General features: G+C 42.0%; 1 long non-coding RNA gene across 4 annotated transcripts; it reads left to right on the top strand.

Moving 5' to 3' along the window:
- The first annotated feature begins 332 nt into the window (after positions 1-332).
- Positions 333-21,029, top strand: LOC140741882 (uncharacterized). 4 transcript variants are annotated; one of them, XR_012102158.1, is made up of 4 exons: positions 333-455; positions 1,506-1,630; positions 4,910-5,144; positions 20,349-21,029. It is a non-coding gene; the product is annotated as an uncharacterized lncRNA (long non-coding RNA). The 4 variants fall into 4 exon arrangements; XR_012102155.1 differs by lacking the exon at positions 4,910-5,144 and having other exon boundaries at positions 20,349-21,024; XR_012102156.1 differs by lacking the exons at positions 333-455; positions 4,910-5,144 and adding an exon at positions 1,118-1,202 and having other exon boundaries at positions 20,349-21,025.
- Positions 21,030-21,252: the final 223 nt, after the last annotated feature.

Raw genomic sequence — 21,252 nt, 5'->3', positions numbered from 1 at the left:
CCCCGTAAGTTGGTTGGAAATATCCCATGGCTTAATTTCAGAGAAGGGAAATTATTCCCAAAGTTCTCTCCAATTGTTATTGGTATTGGTAATCGTTTGGTAAAGTGTCACCAAACCGCGCAATGTAATCATGTTACATTGCCCCGGTAGGAGCCCGCTTTTACATTTCCAATGTCTGGAAAGAACTGTACTTTGAAATCTGCTCTGAAATCACAAATGGTCTTAAACCAGGGGTTCTCAACCTTTTTTTATTCCATGGACCCTTACGATTAAGCGAGGGGTCCGCAGACCCCAGGTTGGGAACCTCTGCTCTGAATGTTTTTCCTAATTTTGCATTCAGGATAGCCATTTCCTACTTAAACCTGCGTCAAGAAAGTCAGGAACGCAGAAGTGTACGCCAAACAGTCGTCAGGGTTCTGTGAGCAGTTCCTCTTTCCTGCCGTGTTATGGGAATGGTGAGTACTCCAAACTGTTTAGACTACACGAGGTAAAAGTATGTTTCAGTTCACCCGCTTTTAATGTAACTAAACCTCCGTCTAAATTCACCACCACCACTTTCATTTTAACGTGGTCCTGCCGCTTTCCAAGAGTCTGTATCTTGCACTTTGGAATAAGATAAAAGTAAACCAATTTAAATATTTCACATATTTAAGTCACTGCTGGTTTTTGCTTGCCAATGCCGATTTCGGTTTTGATAAGGCAATAAATGAAATGTTGAACCAGATCGCTGAACTTGTCTAATGAATGGATTCTGTTCAACAATATAAGTCTCTTTTAGGTTCTGGTTCTTAATGCTTTTTAATTAGACTTTTTTGTGAAATCTGGTTTCGTGAGTAAACCCTTGGGCGATCTTGTAGAAATCTATCGCATTAATATCAATAACAATTCCTTTTGAATGCATTAAAGAACATACTGACAGTCGTCTTTGATTGCGTTGTTTTACCAAAGTCCGTCATCTAAATAAGACACGGTTCATCGTCATCGAGGCGTACATTACATGCAGAAATGGGAAGGCACTGAAAGCGTTCTGATTCAATTGCATGACCTTAAGGCTGGTCTGGAAATGATGCTGAACGTGAAGCGAACCAGATTTCGCTAGGTTCAGTGAGCAATTTCACACGCAATTGATGCCGCACTATACTTAATGCGTCAGTGTGCGCATCTCGACAATTTGTACTGAGGTGTCATTTTGCAGAAAACTGGTGAGTTCAGCGTGTGAGCTGTCTGTGAAATGAGGCAGTGTTCGTTTATACAAGTCCACGGCATTTCCTGGGCGGAATGCGTGTAAGTGCAGTAATAACTCGATTGATGATCGTTATCGCACACTGGGGAGCTAAACAACTGCAGAATCAGTTGTAACTTAATTTTAAACATGTGTAGCTCCTGCCGTTGATTTCCGAAATTGCCAAACCCCAGAGTAACAGAAAATAGCGCAAGAAGCGCTGAAATCAGTTTCTAAATTGCGCTCTCCAAAGTTTAATTGTTGCATTTTCTCCTGGTGACAGGTGTCAGCGGTGCCGCGGAGTTCTCGGTGGGGACAGCTGACACCACCTGTTCCGCATATTGGGTCACACAAACCAGCCAGCGCTCGATCAAAGTCCCAATCTCTGCTCAGAGGCGGAACGGCACGGTAGGTATTGTAATCTGTGCTGCAAACAGAAACGGTGAAGACACAACCGATCCGCTAACGTCTATAGAAGGAGGAAGCAGCGTTTAGCAACTTAGGTCGATTATCTCGTGTTACACGCTCTAACAAGAGGCCACACACGTGAAACGTTGACCCTTATCTCTTTAATTTTGAAATCTCCGCTTCACTGCTCCAGTGGAAATCGTTCGTTTCTATTTCACTCTCTTGCATCCCATTGTGCGCAGTCCCTTTCTACATGTGTATTTTTTTTCTTATTCGCTGATTTAACTAGTGTTACTGTGTTCTGTGAGTATGTTTGTTAAAAGAGCACAGAGATGACTGTGTCCTCTGAGGATCTGTGCAGTTTACGTGAGTTGAATAGAGACCGGTTGCTGACGATCCGGGAATGAATTGACTCCAGACCGCCCATCGGGACCAACGGCACCAAATCGTCACTTAACGCTGGCGGCGAGATAGCGGAATGATGACTGGGAAATATGTGCGTAAACATGCACACAGCCTGAGTTTGTTAACATAGTTATATGACTCCGAATCGGGGGCCTTTCGGCCCACCATGTCCATACTAATCCCTCCAAAATTCCCGTGGTAACTTGTTGCTCAGAATTACGGCATCTGCAGAAGTTATACCATGAATTCTATGTTCTTGTATTCTGTGCCCAAGGTAATGAAGTATCCCCAACTCACCTTATCTCTCCCATCAGATCCAACCCTTTCTCCTTCCACCTATCATCCAGCTTCTCACATCCCGGTTTTGCATTCCCCTCCGCCCACCCACCTACCTCACCCTCTCATCTGGATTTGCCCACTCCTCCATCCTCTCCCCTTACCTTTTTTATTTTTTGCTTCTGCCTTCTTCCTTTCCTGTCCCGATGAAGGGTCTAGGCCTGAAGTGACTGCTTCATTTCCCTCCATAGAAGCTGCTCAGTTCCCTCAGCATTTGGGGTGTGTTGCTCAAGATTTCCAGCATCTGCACTCTTGACTCATCCCATTTACCTACAATTGGTATGAGGCCTAGGCAATGACGTTAGAATGATGTCGCACAGATACTTAAATGTCCATCACCTCGGGTAGCACATTCCAGATCGGAACCAGGTAGTAAACAAAAATCCTTTGATGCTCTCTAGCTCCTGTACTCTTCATCTTAACTTCTTGCCCTCTGGTCTTAGACACCTCTGTCACTGAGGGAAGTCTGCTAATATTTACTTCATGTGCCCCCACAAGATAAACAAGCTTAGCCTATCCAGACTCAGAACTGAAATATTCCATATCAGGCCACATCCTGATGAATCTCCTCTGCACTGCAACCACATCCTTTCTATAGAGTGGCATCCAGAGTGACCTGTAATATTTCAGCCTAACCAAAATTTGCTGAAGTTATACCATGAATTCTATGTTCTTGTATTCTGCGCCCAAGATAATCCCAAATATCTTCTACGTCACCTTAATACCTGTACTTCCACCTTCAACAATCTAAGACTTGTACATCAATGTACCTTCATCCCTCAATGCTCCCAGAGCTGTGCCATTCCTAGTGCATGTCCAGCATGCATTACCCTATACTTAATCGGGACGAGCTTCCATCTGCCATTGCCCTGCTCAACTTAGCAGCGGAAGGAACCTAAGACCATCTTCCTGGCTATGAAAACCTTCTGCGAATGCTGGAAATCTTGAGCAACACAAACAAATTGTTGAAGGAACTCAGCGAGTCAGGAAGCATCTATGAGGGGGGGGGATAAACAGTTAATGTTTCAGGCCAGAAACTGATGGACTACATCAGGACTAGAAAGGAAGGGGGCAGGAATCAGAATAAGGAGGTAAGGGGAGGGGAAGAAGTTCAATCTGGCAGGTGATAGAAAAGACCAGATGAGGGGAAGGTGGGTGGGTGGAAGAGGAAGAATGAAGTAAATAGTTGAGGGAATAAGTGGAAGAGGTAGACATCTGAAGAAGAAGGAATCTGTTAGGAAAAGATGGAGGATTATGGAAGAAAGGGGAGGAGGGAAGCCAGATGGAAGTGATAGACAGGTGAGGAGTAGAGGGAGTAGCCACAATAGGGAATAGAAAAAGAGGGAAGGGGGAGAGATTACTGGAAGTTGTTGATGTTCATGCATCAGATTGGAAGGTACCCAGACGGAATATGAGGTGTTGCTTCTTCAACCTGAGTGTGCCCTCATCGTGACAGTAGTGAAGAGCCTGGGCAGGCGCATGGGAATGGGAAGTCGAATTGAAATGGGTGACCATGAGATCTTCCCTTTTGTGCCGGACAGAGTAATGGGGCTTGACAAAGTGGTCCCTCAATCTAGATCAGGTCTCACAATGTAGAGGAGGCCCTACTAGGAGCACCATGTACAATAGATGCCTTCACCAGATTCGTAGGTGAAGTATTGCCTTACCTGGAAGGGCTGTTGGGGCCCCTAAATGGTGGTGAGGGAGGTGGTGCAGGGGCAGGTGTACCACTTATACCACATGCATGGATAAGTGTCTGGAGGGAGATTAGTGGCGGTGGATGAATGGACAAGGAGATCGCGTAGAGAATGATCGCTATGGAAAACAGGGATGGGGGAGGGAAAGACATGGTTAATAGTAGGATCCCATGAGAGATGTCGGAAGTTACAGTGATTGGTGTGCTAGGTTCGGAGGCTTGCGGGGTGGAATGTAAGGACAAGAGGAACCCATCTCTGTTTTGAGGACGGGAATATGGGGTAAGAGCAGATGTTTGGGGAATGCGTGTGAGAGCAGCGTTAATAGTGATGGAAGGAAATGTGTCTTGTCCAAAATGTCAACTGTTTAATCTCCTCTATAAATGTTGCCTGGCTTGCTGATTTCCTACAACATTTTACATGTTTTCCTCAATATCTACATCACCACTAATTTTCATTCATTTGCAGATCATACCTCCCACATTCATATTGAAATTATTACGGTGTATGTAAAACTGTGACAACGTCAGCACTGTGGTACACTGCTAGTCAGAAGCTTCCAATTACAAAAGCAACCCTCCACTGTACAACCAATTTGCTATATTGCCTTGGATTCTGTAGGCTCTAATCTTTTGGGCCACCCAGTGCAGATGAAAGGTCTCCACCTGAAGCAGCGACTGTCCATTTCCCTTTGCAGATACTGCCTGGCCCTCTGAGTTCCTTCGGCAGTTGATTTTTCTCTGCTTCTGGTTAGTATTGAGGAAATTGAAAAAGTTCAAAGTAAATTTATTATCGAAGTACGTATATATCACCATATACTACCCTGCGATTCATTTTCTTGCAGGCATTCACAACAGAATCAGCTGCATCAATGAAAACCTACATACTAACAAAGACTGTCAAACAATTTGTTTAAAAATTCTGTATTACTGGAATCCTTTTGTTCTTCCACCCCTCTGAGATTTGCTTACATAATTGGTCTATCTCCAGCTGACTGCTGGAGGTTTGTGGTGTGACTCGGGCAAGTTGAATGCCCCATCTTTACTAAAGAGGTGACCTCATTTGAAGAGTCTTCCAAGGTATGCTTCTTTCCTGCTCAGGTGATCTTCTTAAGCAACTTTGCAATGCCCCCACCTTCTTGTACTGCCTCTCCTACGGTACCAGAAGCATCTGTACCATGGAGCGTTGAGTTACCAGTCCTGCCTTTGCTTCAATTGTGTCTCTGTGATTGTAACAATTTGGGGAAACAAGTTAAAAAGGGATTAGGAAGCAGTATCTTGAGGCTGGTAACATCTAGGTTACTCATGAGCCAGTGCCAATGAGCATAGACATTGAAGTACTGTATCGATAAAAGAACTGAGATGGTGCAGGATGGGGAGTTTCCGCAGGCACTGGAGTTTTTTTTTCTGGGAAGATGGAATATGTGTAGGCTAGATACATTTACACTCAACAGACTCGGACCAATCTTCTCAGGGGGATAAAAACTAGTCGTTGGGAGAGAGTTGTTAAGCAATTTTGATAGTGGGATAGGTATCGGAACATAGTGTTTAAAACAAAATGAAAAGTGCAAGAAAGATTTGAAGAGATAAATGGCTCCAGAGCAAGAAATAGGAAGTGTTCAGTCAGTATCAGAGAAAAAGATGATGCAAGGAGCTCTGATATGTGTTACTGTTCTTGATGATAAATTCAGTAAGTGAACTATAGTAGAATAAGAATTGGTCCTACATGTTCCTAGATACAAAGTGTTCAATAAAGATAGGGCAGGGAAGAAAGAAGGATATATGGCAGTTATTAATTACCAAGAACATTAGAGGCCTTAGGAAAGCAATGATCAGAAACAGAATGTATCTGCCTAAAGTTAGGAAATCACAGGTGGCACAAACACGAGGAAATCTGCAGATGCTGGAAATTCAGGCAACACACACAAAATGCTGGTGGAACGCAGCAGGCCAGGCAGCATCTATAGGAAGAAATACAGTCCACGTTTCGGGCAGAGACCCTTCGTCAGGACTGTGGTCTGACGAAGGGTCTCGGCCTGAAACGTCGACTGTACTTCTTCCTATAGACGCTGCATTGCCTGCTGCGTTCCACAAATAACGGGAGAATACATTGCTCGGGCAGTTCTACAGGCTAGCAGCTATTGGAAAAGATGCTGAGGAGCAAATTTTTCAGGGAAACTACAAATATACAAAAGACACAATGATGGTGAGAAAATTTAACAGTGCAGATATGGATTAGAATAACTATAGAGAGCAAAGTGCTTTAAAGTTTGTTCAGGGGACCTTTCTTGATCATTACATTTCTGACCCAATGAGGAAATTGCCATTGCTAGACAAAGTTCTGGGAAATATGCCAGGCCATGTGGAACAATTATCAGAGAGGAAACATGTAGGAACCGGCTATCATAATATCTTATGGATTAGAAAAGTGAAAGGGATTAAAGGTTTAAGTCTATTGGAGAAGGACCAGTTATGAGATGAGAACAGATATGGGCCAAAGGATTGGGAATGGAAGACTGCTAGGAACTGACCTATTAGAGACCTTCATGGTCTAGATTTGTGCCCAGGCAGGAATCTTTAACCTATAATAGCATGGGTAGCCAAAATATAATGGAGGGTAAAGAAAAAGAACGTATGGCAAATGGCTGTTTGTTAACATAAGTGAGGGCCAGGCTGATTATGGATATTTTAGAGAGAAATTTAAAAAGCAAAGATAGAGAAACAAAGAGAGCATAGGAAAAGATCAGCAGAAAATGTAAAAGAGAATTTTAAAAAAGAAATCCATTAGCCAGTAGAGAGGTGGGACTGTTCAGAGACTTAAAGACTTTGGAGGCAGAAATTATGGCTGAGGTACTAAATGAAACAATACACCATTTTAATCAGGGAGTCTCAACAATGGATAACAGATTCTGCATGGGCAAAAAAAAAATTGAAAGAGGAAGTAATAATAATGTTAACTGCACTTAAAGTGGATAAATCACCTGATCCACATGAAATATTTCAAAGGTTGTTCAAAAAAGTTGTAAATGTATCCATTATAATCTTCCAAACAGCTGTAGATTTAGAGCTAATTTCTGAGAGTGAGAAACCTGCAAATCTGCACCTTGTAGAAAAAAACCTGAGATACATCTAGTAATTACAGACCATTCAGTCAAATCTTCATGGTGAGCAAAAGTTTCAGAAACAATAATTAGGGGCAGAATTAGCAGCAAGTTAGACCATTATGGTTTGATCAGACCAAGCCAACGTGAAAGGCAAATCATGTTGAACTAGCTTAATAGAATTATGTTGATAAAGTAACCAACGGTATCATGAGATAAGTCTGGTTGATGTGGTATATGTGGACTTCCCAAAGGCGTTTCATAAAGTAGCACCAAGGCTGAAGCCCATGAAATAAGGGCTAGAAAATTAGCTTTGTAACAAGAAACAGAGTAGAAGTGAAAGGATGATTTTCAGACAGGAGGAATTATACAATGGAGTTCTCTTGGGATTCATACCACTGTTTTTCATCATATATATTAGTAACATCAACATGGATGAATAGGGTGCAATTTCCAAATCTGCAGATGATAGAAAACTCAGACACATGATGAACTGTGAGGTGAATGCTAAAATATATGTGTGTATAAGTTGGTGGGAAGGACAGATCCGCACTGGATGAAATTTAATTCTTAAAATATGTTAAGTTTTAAGTTTTCCTAGGAAGAATGGGAAGAGGAAAGAATTCAGAAAGAGCGAGTTTGTCAAAAGTGGTAGGGCAGATTTGGAAAGTAGTTAAAATGCAGAAGAAGATCCTAGGCTTGTAAGGAAATCACAGAGCCTCGATAAATACTGGTCTGGCCACAAGTGGAGTATAGCATCCATTTCTGGGTGCCACACTTTAGGAGAGGTCAAAAGGAGAGTACATAAAAGAGCTACTCAAATGATTCCAGCAAAGGGGGACCCAAGCAATGCATGGGCGGGAGAAAATGTGATGGTTTTCCCAAAATGTTGCTGAAGGATTTGAAAGGAGGTTATAAAATCACAGTGAATATGGATAGGATAGATGAAACCTGGTGACAATGAAGGTGACAGGCAAAAGAACTGTAAGTTAAATAAGGATGGAATTATTTTAATGGGATGGGTGATTGGGGCTTGCCCTTGCCAGCAGTGATAGTGGCAGAGGATTCAATTGTGCCAGATTCAATCTAAAGAAATTGTCAGAAACAAAAGGACCTGTGGGGCTATGGGAACTAACTAGATTGCTCTTACATAGAGCTGGCATAGAATAGATGCATCATGCTTTACCTATTCTGTGATTTCATGATTTCAGTATCTTGCAGCACCAAGTCAACGACCTTATTTATTTTTAGAGCTTTTTCTTTTATCATTGTCTTGTCTGCAGATTTTTAACAAGGTTACTCTACGATTTCTAAATTGATGGATAGTCTGCAGTAGAAATCAACTGGATGAAATATTGTTGTTTCAAGTTAGTGTGATCATTGACAAGAGTAGGGAGGGAAGGACTATTGGGTTTGTTCTCTCATTGGCAAGATATGATTCGTGGTTCACTGACAATTTTTACTAAGGCCTCGAAATTTTCTTTAATGGCTCTAAATCTGTGGCGATAGAAACAATTGAACCACCAGTGTTCACCATAACTTCATGATGAGATTGATAGCGACTTTGTGAACATGTGCTTGAAGTTAAAAATCTGAAGTTGCTATCAGTGATTTAATATCCTTCTGCTGACTGCAATGTCATAAGCTTTTCCACAACATTCAAAGCACATCATTTGAAATAATGTGATTTCATGGTATTTACTCTTCTCATGGTAAGATGTCACAAGGATGTTTTATTTAAACCTGATATAACTAGATATCATTTTAAGACTGCTGAGCTCTAAACTAAGCTAGGCACTCAATATAATTGAAAATACGTGGGATTTTTCAGATAATAAAAAAGAATACTTTATTTACTGTTTCTACTTTAATCATGTGTGTACGTTCCTGGTACAATGGTTTTCTGGCGGCAAAGAAAGATCCACAGTGAATTTAAAAACGCAAACACGAGGAAATCTGCAGATGCTGGAAATTCAAGCAACATACACAAAATGCTGGTGGAACGCAGCAGGCCAGGCAGCATCTATGGAAAGAAGCACTGTCGACGTTTCAGGCCGAGACCCTTCGTCAGGACTCACGAAGGGTCACAAGTCCTGACAAAGGGTCTCAGCCCGAAAGGTGGACAGTGTTTCTTCCTATAGATGCTGCCTGGCCTGCTGCGTTCCACCAGCATTTTGTGTGTGTTGGACCACAGTGAGTTGCTGGAACTCCTGCTGTCTTCCAACTCACCATTTCTTTTTGAGGTCCTGGATATACTGTTGGACCTTGGCAGTCAGGTGCTCGGCACAACGTTCCTTTCTGTATGAGGCATGGATGAGCTACTAATCTGAGAACATTCTTGCGTCCACAGTTACTGTGTGTCCTGGTCATTCTTGTCACAACAGTCCTGGTGTTTCCCAGTGGAAATTCTGAGCTGATGATGGTGGGAGTGAAGATCCTGTGGATACACTGTGGACTGGCTCCTGGTGGTTGGGGTCATCAAGTTGTCTGTGAGATGTTGTCTGTACAAAGTTGGCTTTACAGGCCCCTGAGTCCTCCGTGTTAGTTACAGCAACATTTCTGTTGGCATCTTAATGGTGGAGACAGCAAAGTGCAGTAGTCTGTCGCCAGTCCGATGGTCATTAATATAGACCCAGCTGATACAGCCATCTACTCTGATTAATTTTCTCCCACTCTCTCCCCCCTCTGCCCTTTTGCCTCTCTCTCCTCCCCTCTCTCTCCTCACCACCCCCTGTCCTCCCTGCTCTCTCATCACCCCCGCTCTCTCACCCCCTCTCTCTCCTCCTCCTCTCTCCTCACCCCCTCTCTCTCCTCCCCTCCTCCCCCTCACCCTCTCTCTCTCCTCACCACCCCCTGTCATCCCCTCTCTCTCCTCCCCCCTCTTCTGTCCCTCATTCCCTCACCTGTCCCTCTTTCCCTCTCTCTCCTCCCCACCCTGGTACTGTGCCATCAGCAACCAGCAGCCCCTCACTGGTGGACTGGCCTTGGCTGTCAGTGCAACATTACAAAGCTTCCGTCTCTGCTCCCGCCTCCTCCAGGCCATCTTTACTGCATTCACCAGTGACATAGTGAAGGGGGACAGTGATATTTCTAGAAGATTGCTGAGGACATCTGCCCGCACTTCTTGATGCCTCAGTAAAGAAGCCAGCATAATCAAAGACCCCCACGCAGACATTCCCTTTCCTGCCACTTCCAAAAGCCTGAGAGTGTGTACAGTACCACGACAGATTCTATCCCGTTGTTATCAGACTATTAGTAGAGTCCATCTTATTAGTACAATAAGTTGGTCTTGACCTTGCAATCTGCCTCCCTGTGACTTTTCATCTTATTGTTTTCCTGCATTGCATTTTTTTGTATTTTCTTTGTAAATGTAACACTTTATTCTGCATTTTGTTATTGTTTTCCCTTGTATTATTTCAATACACTGAAGTGATACAATTATCTGTTTGGCATGTTTTCACTGTACCTTGTACATTTCACAATAATAGATTAATTTACCAATTTGACATCAATGAGTAGAAAATTGAAATGGTATATGTGTTGTGTAATGGACCAGATTTGATTAGGGAGCTTAAGTTAAGGGAACCTTTAGGAGCCAGTAATCATAATATGATATAATTCACCCTGCAATTTGAGAGGGAGAAGCTAAAATTGGATCTAATGGTATTACAGTTGAATAAAGGGAACTACAGAGACATGAGAGAGGAAATGGTTAAAGATGATTGGAAGAAGACACTAGCAGGGATGATACTGGAGTTTTTGGGACAGTTATGCTCAAAGAAGAAGCATTCTGAAGATGTGATGAGGCTGACAAGGGAAGTCAAAGACAGCTTAAAAACAAAAGCAAGGGCATACAACATAGCAAAAATTTGTGGGAAGCTAAAAAATTATGAAGTTTAAAGAAACAAGAGAAGGTAAGTAAAAAAAAAGCAGTAAGGAGAAAAAAAAAAGAAATATGAAGGCAAGCTTCCCAATGATAAAGGAGGATAGTATTTTTTTCCAAATATATCAAAAGTAAAAGAGAGGCAAGAGTGGACATCGGACTACTGGAAAATAATTGTGAAGAGGTAGTAATGGGGGATAAAGAAATAACGAACAAACTGAATTAGCGTTTTACGGAAGACATCAGCAGCATGCCAGAAATTTGAGAGTGTCAGGAGACAAATGTGTGTAGTCACTATTGTTAAAGGGAAGGTGCTAGGGAAGCTGAAAGGTCTGAAGGTAGGTAAGTCTCCAAATGGACCTCACCTGAGGTTCTAAAGGAGGTAGATGAAGAGATTATGGAGGCAGTAGTAGAAATGATCTTTTAAGATCATTAGTGGTGTAATGCCGAGCCTTTATAAGGCATTGGTCAGACCACATTTGGAATATTGTGAGCAGTTTGGGCCCTTATTTAAGAAAGGATGTACTGACACTGCAGATGGTCCAGAGGAGGTTCACAAGAATAATCCTGGGAATGAAAGGGTTAATGTCTGAGGAGTGCTTGATAGCTATGGGCCTATGCTTGCTGGAGTTTAGAAGACTGAGGGGGGGAGGGAATTTCATTAAAACCTACCAAATATTGAAAGGCCTAGATAGAGTGGACGTGGAGAGAATGTTTCCAACACTGGAGTGTCTAGGATCTGAGAGCACAACTTTAGAATAGAAGGACACCCTTTAGGACAGAGATGAGGAGCAATTTCTTTAGCCAGAGGGTGATGAATCTGTGAAATTCATTGCCCTGGCTGCCAAAGTAATGAGGTATAGTTAAAGCGGAGGTTGAAAGGTCCTTGGTTAGTAAGGATGTCAAAGGTAATGGGGAGAAGGCAGGTGAATGGGATTGAGATGGAAAATAAGTCAGCCATGATTGAATGGTACAGCAGACTTAATAGGCCAAATGGGCCAATTCTGGTCCAATACCTTATGGTCTATTTCACTAGATTAAGTGAATTTGATAAATTGGTAGATGTAGATTAACCTGATATCAGCGTGATCACTTGATAGTTCTGTGGTCCATGGGTGAGACTTCAAATAAAATATACTGTAAGTAATTCCACTTATCTCTGGTATCAAAGAGGTAGAGGGCAGGTTTGAAATGGACTGAAACTTGCTGGAAAGTGCCAGCAGGTTTGACTCCCAGATGCAGGAGGTCAGTCTTGTTGGCAGCTTCCATACAGTGAACCCACCAGGGCATTCCCTGCTTGCTCTCTGATGGTGTCCAGGGATGCCACAGGACCGTAACGAAATATCAGCTCTGTTTCAGATGTTCACATCTGCAGCACTGGTATACCAAGTCTGATGCATTGTTTTCACAGAGGCTACAGTCACTTTGTGGTAAACCAACAGCCGCTTTTCACTGTCAGTTTAGATGGGCAGTAGTGATAAGGGACGTGATTGTCAGAGGGACGGACAAGCATTTCTGTGACCGTCCGCAACAATTCAGGGTGCTTCGTTGCCTCCCAGGTGCTAGGGTCAAGGATGCATTGGAATACGTTCAGTAGATTCTGAACCAGCCAAAGGATCATGGTCCACGTTGGTTTCATGATACAGGCTCAGCACCCCTTACCCAAAAGTCCGAAAGCTTTTGAGCGCTGACATGGTGCCAGAAATGGAAAATTCCACAAGGCACTGGGAAGGTTCCCAAGTGAAGCACTGCATCTCAGGCAGTTGTGAGAAGAGAGCTCATGTGCCCTGAGAGAGGCCTTGTTGGCACCAGTTTATTTTCAGCAGTCATTAGAGCCAAGGCTTCTTGCATTACTCACAGTGATTACCATGTGTTTTGTGCTTATTCTCTGCTTGGTGCTGTGAAGATATTGTTGAAAATGTCAAAAAGGGCTGCCGTTACCCGTATGAGTAATAGTGAAAAGGAAAAGAGGAAGTATTTATGGTTATCTATAACACAGAAAGTTGAATTGTCGGAAAAACTTGACACAGTGTGAGTGTGAAGCATCTGACAGAAGAGTATGATGTTGGAACAGCCACCATCTACAACCTGAAAAAATAGGACAAATTGTTCAGCACACACAAAATGCTGGAGAAACTCAGCAGGCCAGGCAGCGTCTATGGAAAAAAAGTACAGTTCGGCCTGAAACCATTCGGCAGGACTGGACAAACTGTTTATGTTTGATGCTGGAAGTAATGAACAGAATTTAATGAAAAATAGAAAAACACTGCATGCAGCTTTCCATTTAAGATGGCACTGATGTAGCTCACTCACTGTCTATCAGTAGCAAACAAAACAAAGGAATCAACTAAATACTTGATTAATAACAGCTTTTTCTGGTAGACGATCATCGCAAGCAATAGCCTATAAATCCCCTTTGGACTTAGAGGTGACAAGATGCAGCAGAACTAGGATGAGATGAGCAGGGACAGGAAAAGGCAGCAGGCCTGTTGTAGAGCAAGAAAAGACCTGAGGCTTGATCGATTTAAGCACTGGGCCCAATTGGAAAGGTCAGGTACAGGCTGAATCGAGGCTGCAGGATCTGGGCCGCAGAGCATCTTGAAGTGACAGAATCTGATGTTTGGACGATGTATTAAGTACCAGGCCAGATTGAAAATGTCGGGGTGTTGGGACTGGAGGCGAGGGACAGGTTTATTCAGCTTGCTGTTCCACGACACTTACTCAGCTCTGCACTGCACTGTACTGAGGCTGTAGCTTCGTGTCTGTAGACGGGCTTTCTTTTATGGACTTCAGTTCTGAACACTATTTGCTTGCTTTCATTGTTTGCACAATTTGTTTTTCTTTGCACTTTGGCTGTTTAATGGGTTAGCTTCAGTTACTTCGTTTTTGGCTCCCCGTGAGGAGACGAATCTCAAGGTTCTATAATGAATGCATACTTTGATAACAAATGTACTTTGAACTTTGAAATGAAGATCTCGATGGTCTATAAAAAGAATGGATTCATCAGTGAGTGTACATATGCTGCTTAGTGGTGTGCTGATCATGAAGCAAGCAAAGATCTATCATGCCAAACTGAAAATTGAAGGTAATTGTATCTGGTTGCAGAAATTTAAGAAAAGGCATGGTATATCGGACCCTGATCAGACCCCACTTGGAGTACTGTGCTCAGTTCTGGTCACCTCATTACAGGAAGGATGTGGAAGCCATAGAAAGGGTACAGAGGAGATTTACAAGGATGTTGCCTGGATTGGGGAGCATGCCTTTGAGAATAGGTTGAGTGAACTCAGCCTTTTCTCCTTGGAGTGACAGAGGATGAGAGGTGACCTGACAGAGGTGTACAAGATGATGAGAGGCATTGATCGTGTAGATAGTCGGAGGCTTTTTCCCAGGTCTGAAATGGTTGCCACAAGAGGATACAGTTTTAAGGTGCTGGGGAGTAGGTACAGAGGAGAGGTCAGGGGTAAGTTTTTTTACTCAGAGAGTGGTGAGTGCATGGAATGGGTTGCCGGCAATGGTGGTGGAGGCAGATACGATAGGGTCTTTTAAGAGACTTTTAGATAGGTACATTGAGCTTAGTAAAATAGAGAGCTATAGGTAAGCCTAGTAATTTCTAAGGTAGGGACGTGTTCAGCACAACTTTGTGGGCTGAAGGGCCTGCATTGTGCTGTAGGTTTTCTATGTTTCTATTAAGATTTTGAACATATGTGGTGATAACGAATCTGCTAATCATGAAGCAGCAGAGAAATTCATTGAGTTTGCCAAGATCATCACTGTTGAAAATGTAACATGCTAAGACTGCTTACCAGTAGCACATAAATTCACAGTCAGGCATGATAGTGATGCTAAACAGCCCCTGACTGTCCACCTGGGTGGCTTAGGTATCAATAGACACGATTGTTTCATGCACAGAATTATTTTTTAAAACTACATGAAACTGTCTTCAAGGCATACGTAGAAGCTGTAAATGTAATACAAGTGAATTTGGTGTTTAGACTTGCATCCCATCCCCAAGCTATCTCATTGTGACGATGCAAGTATCCCAAAATCCACAAAAGGTCTGAAATCTGAAACATTTCCTGCCCCAAGCATTTTGAATCAGGGATGCTGAAGCTGTATCAGTAAGAAGAGACGCACGAAAGCCTGCAGATGCTGCTCACTGGAGCAACACACAGACTGCCGGAGGAACTCATCGGGTCCCTGAGATATAGAAGCAGAATTAGGCTCTGATCTGTCATTCAAAATTGGCCATTTTCCTTTCGTCACCATTCTCTCAGCTTTTCCCTGCAATCCTTAAACCCTTTACCAATCAAGAACCTGTCAATCTCTAATTGAGGAGCATTGGTGGGAGATAAGCAGAGAGATATTATTCTGCAAAGGAAATATAGAGAGTTAGGCAGAAGTTTGAAAACAGGACCTTTAAGGTTGTAATTTTGAGGTTGATCTCTGTGCATTGTGCTAGTGAGGCTAGGAATAAGATGAGGCAAATGAATCCAGCCCAAAGAGCTTAGATAAGTATTACGGTTAGCACTGATGAGCACTGACTTGTCTCTGTGCTATACAGTTCTAATACTTATGACAGAAGGATCTCAGGCAGGAGTGATCAATTTCATTATCCTAAACCAGAATTTTAGCCTTTGTTTTATTCAAATGTAAGCACTTCACTGGAAATACCAAATAATATTCAAAAACAGCTTTCTGTTAAAATAGAAAACATGGTACTTACTAGGATTTGGACAATGTTGTTACCAGTGTTGATCAACAGTTGTGCAATGTATTTCACATGCCTTCTGCTACAATTCAGCTTTGCAGATTCTGAAATACGATAGCCTTCATATCCTGAAATAAATTTCAATTTTTTTGGTAAATTTTTTCTTCAATGTAGACTATAACATGGTGATTCATCACAGTCTTCTCAAGGGCGTTCAAGCCAATAAATACTGGCCTTCCTAGCAATGCCTATTTCCCACAAGCTAACATAAATATAAGAAAAGGGCTTAAAAAATGATTTTTTTTCCTGCTAGTATCTCTACCTTTTCGGTAACTGCATCATATCTTAACTTTTGTATGTTCCTTGTGCCCATTTTATAGTCTGTAAAGCAAGAGCCCTGGCCAAGTTGCTTACTTGGAGAAGTTAAGATCAGTTGTATCATTTACATATCCACTCTGATTGAATTTATAAAGATCTGTAGAGGCAGGAATCGCAAGGAAGGCATTCTAGCATTTTGACTTTGCTTTGTAACGTACTATTCTGTTCCAGTTGTACTCTTCCTTGTATAATGTTGCTTAAGTTATATTTGTTCTTGTGAATGCTGCTTATCTGTTGCTGTGCGCCTGTTATACAAGTAAGTTTTTCATTGTACTTGTGCATACATGTACTTGAGCAAATGACAATAAACTCGACTTTGACTTTGAACCTGATACCTGTACCTCCTGACCAGTGGGCTGGTTCCAGATTGCAAGCAATTGCACAAGCTACCTGCCAGATGTGAGGAGCACTGTTGAGAAAATGCCAAATATTGTGTCATTAAACAATTTTTTTTAAAGGGCAAAAAAAGCCAACAATGAGAGCCAACAGCAGATTTCTTTAAATTTAATACTTGCAACCATATCAAAACATAAATTGTTTTTAAACAATTATTATAAAATTGAATTTGTGCATAAGAACTGTCCTTATGAATATGACAAAGTGAAAAAGTTGACTTGAAGAAGTGCAGCCATTGTATTGGAGGAAGATGCATCATATTAAGTGCACAATTGCAGTTCATCTGTTTGATTCTGACAGTCAAAGTGGCATTGTTTAAAAGAATGCAGTGGAGGCATCCTGGAAAGGCAATGCATCTTCATTATATGTCACGCTGTTTGGTTAATCTTTGATGAAAGCTTCCCCAGTGGTTCGGGAAGATTGTTCGGTAAGTAGCTCAGGCATTCAGATCATTGAGCAATGGTGCAGTCCTCGTCTGTGCTGTTAGCTTCTGTCAGGCAGAGCAACAATTAAGCGGCTATAATTGGCTCAGTGTTCCTCAGCTAGGGAGGAGAAGATAGTCCTTCGTTTTTATTTCTGATTGTGACCAGTGGTTCAAATTGAAGGAAGGTGATGATGCAATCCATTACCACATGGCTAAATAGCACAGCACTGACATATGACCGTATGCTTTGAATCGGCAAACGATGCATTGTGCCTGGGTGTTGGTATTTGAGGAAGGAAATAATAGGATTAGACAAGGAAAATAATTGGCACATCAAAACAGTGCTCTGTTGCAAGTGTATAGTACTTTGCTCCTGAACACTTGACCTAGATTTTTGGTCAAATAGCACATTAAAGGTGGGGTTTGGAGCTTTTCTCACGCTCGGCTGCACAGTTTACCAAAGGCTTCAGGGTAATCGTAGAACAATTAATTTGTAGGTTTCTCGGGCTGTTGATTCTGAGAGACATAGTTTATTTCTAATTTGGGAGTAATCACTAGTGACTGAACAGTTCTACAAGCAGTTCTTCCCAAAATCTCGGTCACAAAATTCAAACCTGAAAAGCCAGCAGAACACTGAGGGAGGAGCAATAAAAGCTGGAAGCAATCAGCAGGTAAGGCAGCATTGCTGGAATGAGGGGCCTCGAAAGTCGAGGGTTAGACTGCACAGGAGGGTGGCACACGGTTGGCACCATGTTTTACAACACTAGCAGTCACAGATCAGAGCTCGAGTCCCGCTGCTGTCCGTAAGGAGTTTGCACATACTCCCTGTGACTGTGAGGGTTTCCACCCCTGTTCCAAAGGCTAACCAAAAGTTGTTGTTAGTAATAGTGAGCTGTGTGCATGCTATGCTGGCCCCTGCAGCATGGCCAGACTTGTGGGCTGGCCTCCATGTAGTTCAGCCCTCGGACTGTGATGGTCATTGGCAGAAATTACACATTTCACTCTGTGCTTTGATGTGCATGACAAAGCTGATCGTTATCCTTTGACGTCTGAGGTGCAGCTTTAGTAGTAAAGGTTTATGGTTTTCTTGTTATTTCTAGTTTGAATGCTATCGTGCTGAGGAGAAAATGACCTTCCTGAAACTTTAAAAACAAAATCCTCAAATGGTAATGCAGGGTTTTTTTCTGAGGAATGACGTTAAGCTAGAAATGATAAACACAAGAAATTCTACAGATGCTGGAAATCCAAAGCAATGCACACACAATGCTAGAGGAACTCAGCAGGTCAGGCAGCATCTATGGAAATGAATAAATAGTCAACATTTTGGGCTGAGATCATCAGAACTGGAAAGGAAGGGGGAAGACGCCAGAATAAAAAGGTGGGGGGAGAGGAAGAAGGATAGCTAGAAGGTGATAGGTGAAGCCAGGTGGGTAGGAAAGGTAAAGGGCTGAAGGGGAAGGAATCTGATAGAGGAGAGTTGACCATAGGAGGAAGAGAGGGAGGAGGGGGCCCAGGGCAAGGTAATAGGTAGGTGAGGAGAAGGGGCCATGAGAAGGCAGATTAAGCTGGGATTTGTGAATACTTATCTTTTAAATTCTGTCCTCAATGAAATATATATTCAAAGTTCTAAGTAAATTTATTACCAAAGAACACCATATACAACCCTGAGATGTTTTCTTGTGGGCATACAGAGTAAATCCAAAATATATAATAGAATCAATGAAGGACCACGCCCAACAGGACGGACAAACAACCAATGTGCAACAGGCAACAAACAATGCAAGCACAAAGGAGGAAAAACAGAAATGAATAAGCAATAAATATCAACAATACGCAACGAAGAGTCCTTGAAAGTGAGTCCATACATTGTGGGAACAGTTCAGCGATGAAGTGAAAGAAGTTATCCCTTCTGGTTCAGGAACCTGTTGTTGAGGGGTAACAACTGTTCCTGAAGCTGGCGGTGTGAGTACTAAGGCTCCTGTACCTTCTTCCTGATGGCAGCAGCAAGAAGAGAGCATGGCCCGAGTGGTGGGGACACTTGATAATGAATGCTGCTTTCCTCTGATGGACTGTGATGTCTAAGCTATTGTGAGTTTTATGAAGACTTCTGAGTGCTTGATTTTTTAATAGATTTAAACCTTCTCATCATAATAAAATCTAGTCTCTCTCTAGCACAGCATGTATATGGACACAGAAGCGCAGTTCAGAGAAATTTCACTGAAGAAGGGTATTTGACATTGAAGTGAAAAACAGCTTTGTGGTTAATTGCTGGTTATAAAGTTTTTGATTTCTCTTCAAAGTTTCATTTCAACGCTGTGCTGTTTTAAGACACCAAGCTTCTGCTATCTTCTCTTTGCTTACACACTTCCTGTTGACTCTGCAGGGAGTTGCATTATTAACTGCTGTGAGAATGTCCTTAAAGGCAGCTTGTGAATGCCCCATCCAGAGTATCTGAACAGTAGACAAATTTGACTTTGAAGTTGAATTTTACTTGGAGACTGTTGGCCATAAAAATGGAGAAAAGGAAACTGCATTATTCTGTGAAATGTGACTGCTGATTATATGCTTTGCTGGGTTCTTTTTGTGCATTTTATGTGGGCTGTGTGTTGTTTATTACATACACACGAGCTTCATCATTAACTGCATTTTCAAAGGCCGGAATAGGCAAAGAAAGCCAAATTAAGTCGCCAGTTTTAATTCGGTATGTTATTACATTTCTTTGGTATGTCAGAAAGTACAAGGCTATTTTTATCTCATTCATTTTCTTAGTAATCAAGTGTGGTTGACATTTAAATTCGCCATCAAATGCAAAGAATATACAAGTGATGCAGGGAGCAGTGCTGTGACCCAGGGTTGACCCTGACCTTAGATTGTGTCTGTATGGGCTTCCTCTGGCTGTTCCGTTTTCTTCCCACATCCCAAAGATGTGCTGGTTGGAAGGTTAATTCGCCACTGTAAGTTTCCTGTGGTGTGTGGGTGTGAATGGTAGAATTTGGAGGTAGTCAATAAGAATGTGGGGGGATAGATTACAGGAAAAATTACTGGGATATGAGATTGCCTTGTGAGCTGGTATAGATTTGATGTCATGGGAAAGCATTAACATAGTTATGACTAATGCCTTTAAAAATGCAATGTCTATAGTCAAGAAAAGTCTTGTTTGATAGTATACATATATATAGTTAAATGACAATAAAATTGACTATAAACTGTGCTATTTACAGTTGGAATCTCCAGTTTTTTCCCTCATAAATTAAAGAAATCTTGTATGAGTTTCTACCGATGACCCTGGCCACTTATCTTAATAGCTAAGTTTCAACTTTCAAAGTAAATTTATTATCAAGGTATGTCCAGGTAAATGTCAGCATAAACTACTCTGAGATTCAATTTCTTGCAGGCATTCATAGGAGAAAAAAGAGATACAATAGAACCAAGGAAGAACTATACGTAAATGAAGACTGACAAGCAACCGATGTGCAGAAGAAGAGAGACTGTACAAATACAAAAACAATCCAAAACTGATCAATTCAGTGAGTATAGGTAGTCATTTGCTGCTATCATCAAGTTTGCTCTCGTCTTTAACAACTTTCACTTTGTCCAGTCATAGGAAGTTGACGAGGAGCGCAAACATGCAATACTTGAGATACACAATAATCCATCTCAGAAATGCCGTAATTCCAAGAATTAGAAGAATTTTGGCCAGTGGAGTACCAGTAGTTCAATGGACACATGAAGGCACTCTGATGTAATACTGAGCTAAGTGAATCAAAGTTTAAAGAAAATGTATGTTCTTATCAAAGTAAATATATGTCACCATATACAATGCTGAGATTTATTTTCTCATGGGCATTCACAGTAAATACAAAGGAACACAATAGAAGCAATGAAAACCTGCACACAAGACAGGCAAACAACGTGTGCAAAAGATAACAAACTGTAAATACAAAAATCAAAAAAATAATAATAAATAAGCAATACCTATTGAGAATGTGAGATGAGGAGCCTTTGAAAGTAAGTCCATAGGTTGTGGGAACAGTTCAGTTTTGGGGTGAGTGAAGTTATCCCTTCTGGTTCAAGAGCCTTATGGTTGAGGGATAATAACTATCCTGGAACCTGGTGGTGCGGGTCTTGAGGCTCCTGAACCTCCTTCGCAATGGCAGCAGCAAGAAGAGAGCATGGCCTGGATGCTGGGAGTCCTTGATGATAATCAGCTGCTTTTCCATGGGAGTGTTCCTCGAAGCTGTGCTCAATGGTGGAGAGAGCTTTACCCGTGACAGACTGGGCTGTATCCACGACTCTTT

The sequence above is a fragment of the Hemitrygon akajei genome, chromosome 19 (genome assembly GCF_048418815.1).
Source record: "Hemitrygon akajei chromosome 19, sHemAka1.3, whole genome shotgun sequence".
Taxonomy (NCBI): Eukaryota; Metazoa; Chordata; class Chondrichthyes; order Myliobatiformes; family Dasyatidae; genus Hemitrygon; species Hemitrygon akajei.
This window is presented reverse-complemented; position numbering and strand designations above follow the sequence as displayed.